This window comes from Ascaphus truei, chromosome 1, assembly GCF_040206685.1.
Source record: "Ascaphus truei isolate aAscTru1 chromosome 1, aAscTru1.hap1, whole genome shotgun sequence".
Taxonomy (NCBI): domain Eukaryota; kingdom Metazoa; phylum Chordata; class Amphibia; order Anura; family Ascaphidae; genus Ascaphus; species Ascaphus truei.
In genome coordinates, this window is record NC_134483.1 from 119,878,965 (window position 1) to 119,889,189 (window position 10,225).

Here is a 10,225-nt window from a genome sequence, read left to right on the forward strand (position 1 = left end):
CTGTTTTCACCGTATTGAGCCCCAATTTGTTGGAGGGTATTGGTGTGTGTCACAGGGTTTTTCCCGTATCTATGATAATGGAGGCGGCAAAAGGCGAAGGGTCGTGTTAAAACGAAATAAGAAGCGACAGTCCCTGCCAAGCAATGCGCCAGAACCAGAACCAGAACCAGCAGCAGCACCAGCTTATCATCATGGTCCCGCCGTCGGTGACAACTCTGAGATGGATTTCGCAGCCAGTTTTGATGAAGCTTGCATGTACCTAAGCGATTTCCCGCTGACTACAGGTGGGCTAGTCCCTCTGCAAAATGATGAAAGCTGGACTGGAAGTGGGCCGGCGCCAGCGCAAGCTGAATGGGAAATTTAGTACAATACTGTACAGTATGGTGAGTACTGTATTTTTGCCGTATTATTTTGGTGGGGCTGGCTGGGAACTTCTTTAGGGGGCTGACCATTACTGTACATTAAAACTTTTCATTTTGTTTTTCCTCAGAAAAGAAAACGGCTAATGGGGGGATTTCGATGGATTATATTGTACTGTATGCTGATGTTTTCCGGCCATACAGTATACTGTGTAATAAACCCGAATAAATAAAACTATGCATTTATTCTACAGTATATGTTCAGTAAATTACTGCACATACTGGGGGCGAGATGTGTTTGCAGCAGAGAGAGATTTAATAATATTGTACAGTGATCAGGGGGTTCCCTGAGCCAGAAATTAATGATTAATGCTCAGGGAACCCCCCCCCCCCTGCTCCTGATCAATATTATTAAAAATACGGAAAATTCTGCGTCATTACCATAGCGGATAGCCGCTAAGGCAATGAAGGGGTTAACCCACCGTGCCCGCTTTATTGTGTGTAGTGGGGATGGGTGAGGGGGGTATTTGGCCCTTGGTGTGAGTTTAGGACTTGCGGGAGGGGGGGGGGGGGGTTGCGGGTGCACTTAACCCCTTCACGATCGTAGCAGTTAATACCGCTACGGTCATGAAGGGGTTAAGCCCTCCCGCTACCCCAACCCCCCCCCCCCCCCCGCAAGCCCTCCCCAACCATCGTTGGGGCGAATACCCCATTCACCCACCCTCCCGCTACCCACAATAAAAAAATACACACACACAGCAGCCGCCAAAAAATAAATAAATAAATGACAATAAATACATTTGAAATACATTTTTATTGATAGTGTAGATGTGCAGGGGGTCTCCGGAGCTGAACCGCGTTGGTTTTAGGTCTGGGGACCCCGTGCCCCCCGAGATACAGGCCCCTTTAGGGGGTGCCGGTAGCCCTCTGCTTGGTTTAAAGGTCCGATCACGTGATCGCGGCCTGTAAACCAAGCAGAGCAGAGGGACACCGGCACCCCCTAAAGGGGCCTGTATCTCGGGGGGCACGGGGTCCCCAGACCTGAAACCTGTGCGCTTCTGCTCTGGAGACCCTCTGCACATGTACAGTATCAATAAAACACATACAATATACAGTATAAATAAACACTCGTTCTTTACCTTAGCGTCTATGCGCTATGGTAAAGAAGCATTATTTTAATAATATTGTAAAGTGAGCAGGGGGTTCCCTGAGCCAGAAATTAATGATTAATGCTCAGGGAACCCCCCCCCCCCCCCTGCTCCTGATCAATATTATTAAAAATACGGAAAATGCTGCGTCATTACCATAGCGGATAGCCGCTAAGGCAATGAAGGGGTTAACCCACCGTGCCCGCTTTATTGTGTGTAGTGGGGATGGGTGAGGGGGGTATTTGGCCCTTGGTGTGAGTTTACGACTTGCGGGAGGGGGGGGGGGGTTGCGGGTGCACTTAACCCCTTCACGATCGTAGCAGTTAATACCGCTACGGTCATGAAGGGGTTAAGCCCTCCCGCTACCCCAACCCCCCCCCCCCCCCCGCAAGCCCTCCCCAACCATCGTTGGGGCGAATACCCCATTCACCCACCCTCCCGCTACCCACAATAAAAAAATACACACACACAGCAGCCGCCAAAAAATAAATAAATAAATGACAATAAATACATTTGAAATACATTTTTATTGATAGTGTAGATGTGCAGGGGGTCTCCGGAGCTGAACCGCGTTGGTTTTAGGTCTGGGGACCCCGTGCCCCCCGAGATACAGGCCCCTTTAGGGGGTGCTGGTAGCCCTCTGCTTGGTTTAAAGGTCCGATCACGTGATCGCGGCCTGTAAACCAAGCAGAGCAGAGGGATACCGGCACCCCCTAAAGGGGCCTGTATCTCGGGGGGCACGGGGTCCCCAGACCTGAAACCTGTGCGCTTCAGCTCCGGAGACCCCCTGCACATGTACACTATCAATAAAAATGTATTTCAAATGTATTTATTGTCATTTATTTATTTATTTATTTATATTTATTTATTCATTGTGCTGCTGCTGCAAGTCGTAAACTCACACCAAGGGCCAAACACCCCCCTCACCCCCAATAAAAAAAATTCACGCACAGCAGCCCCACAATTAATAAATAAATCTAAATAAATAAATAAAATCTATGTAAAACCCCCTCCCCTATTCTCGCTTTTAAAACGCCCTGCCTTCTCTCTAATCTATGTAAAAAACCCTCCCCCTATCCCCCTATTGTGTGTGCGTTAAACTTCCCTGCAAGCTATGTAAAAAAACCTCCCCCTATTGTGTGTGTGTTTAAATCTGTCTGGCCTGTGTTTCTGAGTGCTGAGGGCCAAACACCCCCCTCACCCCCAATAAAAAAAATTCACGCACAGCAGCCCCACAATTAATAAATAAATCTAAATAAATAAATAAATAAAGACATGAAGAGAAATAAATATATACTGTACAGTATATACTTTGTATATATATATACACTGTATATATATATATATATATATATATATATACATACAGTATACATATATACACTGTGTATATATATATATATATATATATATATATATATATATATCATACAGCTATATTTATATATATATATATATATATATATATATATATATATATATATATATATACTGTATATATATATATATATATATATATATATATACATACTGTATGTGAGTGAAAAGAGAAAAAAGTAACCCGTATGGGAGCACTCAGGTATGCAATTGATATATTTGTTTATTTATTTGACACAGTGCAAAAAGGGATGAATAAACAGTACATGATTTAAAAACACTTAAAAAAGAGGCATGGACCCTTAAACACTAATGAACAGCACTAGGGAACGACACACACTGTCAACCCTAAACATGAAAAGGATAGTGACTCAAAAAACACTAGGGAGAATCAAAGTGAATCACAATACAGTAGGTTACTGGGTTTAAAGGCACCTACTGTATACAACGCTAAGGATAATGCACACTACACACCAAAAGGTAGACTTGTCAAAGTATAAATGACAGTCTCAAAGCATCACACATCTGCATTAGCATACAGTAATATACAGTAACCAATGCCTACAGCACAAATCATGTGTAGGAAAGGTGGTAAGGTGGAATGAAATCCCTAGATGTGTAGAGCAATGAAGTTAATGAATAGCATACTGTACAGTATAAAACATAACATTACAATCCACACAGTACATTGCATTTACAGTACATTGTATACTGTAAATGATGCATAGCATTAAATCTATGCACCATATACAGTACTGTACATTCTGCAAATGAATGTTAACAATATAATTGCAAGCTACTCTACCAGTAAATACTGTACAAACACTTCCAAACAAGTCAACTTAACTACAGTATTTTAACCAAGCAAGTAAACCAAAATCAATATATACTGTAAGTAACAACCAGAAAAGACAATTTAAAAACAAACTAACCCTTACAATACCAAGGATTACATCTATCTAATTGTAAAAAACCTTATACATTATACACAGCATTGTTTAAAAACCCCTTCCCCCCTAATGTTTGTGTTAAGCAGATTACACTGAAGGGAGAGAGATATAAAGGCCTAAAGCCCCTTCCCCCCCTAATGTTTCTGTTAAACAGATTACAGTACATTGAAGGGAGAGAGATTTTACAGAAACACACATTAGGGGGGAGGGGGCTTTAAACAGATTACATTGAAGGGAGATAGATGTTTCTGTTACCAGTAAATCTCCCTCCCTGCATTGCTAACCACCCTCACCCCCTACCCACATACCGTTAACCCCCCCCCCCATCCTGGCCATGGCCCCTCCGCTTCTGCAAAACAGACACAAAAATTAAAACATACAAAGTAATGTCCCCTAACCCCTTAATCACCATAGCGGTTATTAACCGCTACAGTCATGAAGGGGTTAACCCACCCTCACCCACCCACCACTCGGGATGCCTACATACCCTCCCACACTAACCCCCCCCCCCCCCACCCGTGAGGCCTAACCACCCAGTCAGTACCCACAAGGGAGGCCTACCCACATACCGTTGGGGAAACACCCCACCCCCACCCCAGTACCCACAATAAAAACAGTACAATCACCCACAATAAACAGCATTCTATTTATTAAATACATTACCCACCCCCTGTGCCCCCCCCCCCATAAATACAAGATTTATTCTTTTACATTCAGGGTCCATAACGTAGCCCCACGCTAGTCCCCGGTGGGCTGGCAGGGCACCTGGACAGACCTACAGTTTACCAGCAGCATTCCACAGGTTCTGGAGGCCTGCTGGTGGATCCTGCCAGCACCATGGCGCTCAGGTGGTCTCCTTGGGTCACCGTGAGCCACAATTGGGTCCACACGGTAGGCCCAAGGATGTCTGGGAGCCCCGGGTCAAACCCACAGGTGTCTGCGGGGCCTCGGGTGGTTCCCATGGGGGTCTGGGGAACTCACGGGTGCTCACTACGGGTCCGCGGTGCCCCCACAGAAGTGGGACCACACATCGTCATGCCCGCAGACTACGGGTCCGCGGTGCCCCCACAGAAGTGGGACCACACATCATCATCCCCGCATGTGTCACCCGTGGAACCACCAGCCTGCTACCCTTTAGGATACCCGAGGATTCCCCGCGGGTGGTCTCCAGAGGTCCCACGCAAAACCACGGAAGTAACCCTGAATGTAAAAAAAATAAACCTGGCCTATACATTCAATACATACACCCTCCCCCCCAACACCTACAGTACAATAATGTGCAAAATAACTATTATCCAGATATGAATAATAGATTAATTGCCCATTATTAAAAACATTAACTAGCATATACAAATAAATAAAGTACTACTGACCTCATCAATACGAAGTGTCCGACGCCAGCGCCTTCCTTCTCTTGCCCACACAAAACATAGCCAAAACCAAGCCAATACATTGCAATTACATTCAGATATCAATTAACCCCTTAAACACCTTATCGGATAATAACCGCAAAGGTAATTAAGGGGTTAAGCCACACAGGCACGATACCCACCCTTCACCCATGAATTTGTACTGTGGCTTCATCATGCAACTATATATATATATACTGTATATATATACATACAGAGAGACAGAGAGAAAGAGAGAGAGAGAGATATATACAGTATATATATATACACACGTTATATACACACCCATGATAAACCAAATATACAGTACAAATAAATGTAGAAGGGTTATCAAAACCATACTGTTCTACAACCAAACACTTCTCCATACAGACACTACATTAAAAATCAATTTCCTTTAAAAATCCTAACTGATCTCACAATCTACTGTACTGTATATGATCACAAACCAATGAAAAAAGTCACATTCCAAAATGCATAAAATCTATGCACCATACTGTATACATTCTGCAAATTAATCAACGTAAACAAAAATCAATTAGCAATCATTATTTAGATCTCTAAACATTTCACACTCAATCATGAACAATGAAACCATTAACAGATTCACGCCTAGAGCAGAACAATTAAGCCTTTGAAAAAATATACTGTAAGTACCGACAAAAATACAACCTTTCCAAACCAAGCCTACAGTACCTACAGTATCCCTGACCTTCCTCAAACACACAATACAATACCAAGGAATAATACATCTATCTAATTTTAAAATACTTTAAACTCACAAAATAATTAAAAACACATCTAATCCAGCTTTTAAAACATCATCATTTCTTACCCTGAATGTATACTGTACAGTATATCTCTCTAGACATATATATTGTACATACATACATACAGTGGCAAGAAATGATATACCACAAAAAAATAAAAATACACAGGTTAAAAAACCTTTTGAAAAAATTAACAAGTTAAATAAAATACATTTCTTTACTGTAGTTCACTTACCATTACTTGCCCCCACCGACTCCCGTTGCCCAGCTTACTCACGAACCAATCCACGATCAGGAACCCATAAAATAATAAACCATTGAAAATAATAAACATTAAACTAAAAATCCAAACCAATCCACGGGTCTTCTACTTGTAATACACCTTCATCTGTATTCTTCTTTCTTCTATCTCCTTCCGGGCGGGGCAGGGCGTGGTCTTCTTTCCATCATCGGCCACGCCCTTGTCTTTTTCCTTCTCCGGAGGTCCTTCCTCCGCGGCGTCTGGCTGCAAAATGAGACGACATAGGCTTTTAAAGGCCTATGACGTCACATTTTGCGTCATGGTTCCCACGGTCCTGATTGGACCGTGAAAACCATGTGTGTTGGCCGATAATAAAAAAATGATGACGTCACTTAAAGGGAATGAAAGCACAGCCAATCAGAATGGCTTTGCTTCAATTGCCTTTAAGATGACGTCATGAAAAGGCACATGGCCGTGCACACATGGTACTAGAGCCAATCAGAGCGTGGGAACTTTATCCCTACTCTGATTGGCTCTGGTATACCATGTGTCAGGGGCTTGGGGGAGAAAGGATGTGACGTCAATGAAAACCTGTCACGTGGTACGGTAGCCAATCAGAGCGTGGGAACTTTATCCCTACTCTGATTGGCTCTGGTATACCATGTGTCAGGGGCTTGGGGGAGAAAGGATGTGACGTCAATAAGGATAAAGTTCCCACGCTCTGATTGGCTACCGTACCACGTGACAGGTTTTCATTGACGTCACATCCTTTCTCCCCCAAGCCCCTGACACATGGTATACCAGAGCCAATCAGAGTAGGGATAAAGTTCCCACGCTCTGATTGGCTCTAGTACCATGTGTGCACGGCCATGTGCCTTTTCATGACGTCATCTTAAAGGCAATTGAAGCAAAGCCATTCTGATTGGCTGTGCTTTCATTCCCTTTAAGTGACGTCATCATTTTTTTATTATCGGCCAACACACATGGTTTTCACGGTCCAATCAGGACCGTGGGAACCATGACGCAAAATGTGACGTCATAGGCCTTTAAAAGCCTATGTCGTCTCATTTTGCAGCCAGACGCCGCGGAGGAAGGACCTCCGGAGAAGGAAAAAGACAAGGGCGTGGCCGATGATGGAAAGAAGACCACGCCCTGCCCCGCCCGGAAGGAGATAGAAGAAAGAAGAATACAGATGAAGGTGTATTACAAGTAGAAGACCCGTGGATTGGTTTGGATTTTTAGTTTAATGTTTATTATTTTCAATGGTTTATTATTTTATGGGTTCCTGATCGTGGATTGGTTCGTGAGTAAGCTGGGCAACGGGAGTCGGTGGGGGCAAGTAATGGTAAGTGAACTACAGTAAAGAAATGTATTTTATTTAACTTGTTAATTTTTTCAAAAGGTTTTTTAACCTGTGTATTTTTATTTTTTTGTGGTATATCATTTCTTGCCACTGTATGTATGTATGTACAATATATATGTCTAGAGAGATATACTGTACAGTATACATTCAGGGTAAGAAATGATGATGTTTTAAAAGCTGGATTAGATGTGTTTTTAATTATTTTGTGAGTTTAAAGTATTTTAAAATTAGATAGATGTATTATTCCTTGGTATTGTATTGTGTGTTTGAGGAAGGTCAGGGATACTGTAGGTACTGTAGGCTTGGTTTGGAAAGGTTGTATTTTTGTCGGTACTTATATTTTTTCAAAGGCTTAATTGTTCTGCTCTAGGCGTGAATCTGTTAATGGTTTCATTGTTCATGATTGAGTGTGAAATGTTTAGAGATCTAAATAATGATTGCTAATTGATTTTTGTTTACGTTGATTAATTTGCAGAATGTATACAGTATGGTGCATAGATTTTATGCATTTTGGAATGTGACTTTTTTCATTGGTTTGTGATCATATACAGTACAGTAGATTGTGAGATCAGTTAGGATTTTTAAAGGAAATTGATTTTTAATGTAGTGTCTGTATGGAGAAGTGTTTGGTTGTAGAACAGTATGGTTTTGATAACCCTTCTACATTTATTTGTACTGTATATTTGGTTTATCATGGGTGTGTATATAACGTGTGTATATATATATACTGTATATATCTCTCTCTCTCTCTCTTTCTCTCTGTCTCTCTGTATGTATATATATACAGTATATATATATATAGTTGCATGATGAAGCCACAGTACAAATTCATGGGTGAAGGGTGGGTATCGTGCCTGTGTGGCTTAACCCCTTAATTACCTTTGCGGTTATTATCCGATAAGGTGTTTAAGGGGTTAATTGATATCTGAATGTAATTGCAATGTATTGGCTTGGTTTTGGCTATGTTTTGTGTGGGCAAGAGAAGGAAGGCGCTGGCGTCGGACACTTCGTATTGATGAGGTCAGTAGTACTTTATTTATTTGTATATGCTAGTTAATGTTTTTAATAATGGGCAATTAATCTATTATTCATATCTGGATAATAGTTATTTTGCACATTATTGTACTGTAGGTGTTGGGGGGGAGGGTGTATGTATTGAATGTATAGGCCAGGTTTATTTTTTTTACATTCAGGGTTACTTCCGTGGTTTTGCGTGGGACCTCTGGAGACCACCCGCGGGGAATCCTCGGGTATCCTAAAGGGTAGCAGGCTGGTGGTTCCACGGGTGACACATGCGGGGATGATGATGTGTGGTCCCACTTCTGTGGGGGCACCGCGGACCCGTAGTCTGCGGGCATGACGATGTGTGGTCCCACTTCTGTGGGGGCACCTCCGAGCCGTAGGTGCGGGGATGATGATGTGTGGTCCCACTTCTGTGGGGGCACCGCGGACCCGTAGTGAGCACCCGTGAGTTCCCCAGACCGCCATGGGAACCACCCGAGGCCGCGCAGACACCTGTGGGTTTGACCCGGGGCTCCCAGACATCCTTGGGCCTACCGTGTGGACCCAATTGAGGCTCACGGTGACCCAAGGAGACCACCTGGGCGCCATGGTGCTGGCAGGATCCACCAGCAGGCCTCCAGAACCTGTGGAATGCTGCTGGTAAACTGTAGGTCTGTCCAGGTGCCCTGCCAGCCCACCGGGGACTAGCGTGGGGCTACGTTATGGACCCTGAATGTAAAAGAATAAATCTTGTATTTATGGGGGGGGGGGCACAGGGGGTGGGTAATGTATTTAATAAATAGAATGCTGTTTATTGTGGGTGATTGTACTGTTTTTATTGTGGGTACTGGGGTGGGGGTGGGGTGTTTCCCCAACGGTATGTGGGTAGGCCTCCCTTGTGGGTAGTTAGTGGGTGAGGGTTGAGGGTGGTTAGGCCTCACGGGGTGGGGGGTTAGAGTGGGAGGGTATGTACAGTAGGCGTCCCAAGTGGTGGGTGAGGGCGGGTTAACCCCTTCATGACTGTAGCGGTTAATAACCGCTATGGTGATTAAGGGGTTAGGGGACATTACTTTGAAAGTGTTATTTTTTTTCTCTGTTTTACTGTACAGCAGCGGAGGTTGCCATGGGTAGTGGGTAGTGTATTGAATGTATTTATTGGTTATTATGCGTTAACCCCTTCATTACCTTAGCGGCTATACGCTATGCTAATGAAGCCTCGTTTCTGAACTTTTAATAATATTGTGCAGGAGCAGGGGGTCCCCTGAGATTAGATTTCTGTCTCAGGGAACCCCCTGCTCACTCTACAATATTATTAAAAAGACAGAAATGCTGCTTCTTTACCATAGCGCATAGCCGCTAAGCTAAAGAATGATTCTTTAATGATGTGTGTGTTTTATTCACAGTGTAGATGTGTCTGGCAGCAAAAAGCAGTTTGTAGTACTGTGTGTGAGATAAAGTAACCAGTTCTTTTATTGCTGAAGTCGCCACTAAAAACTTTTATTTACAAATACAGTACAAAAACCGTGCAACACACAACAACATTCAGTATCCTTTGTTTAAGTACAGCAGGTACTATAGGGTAAAACATGTACTGTACAGTACAGCA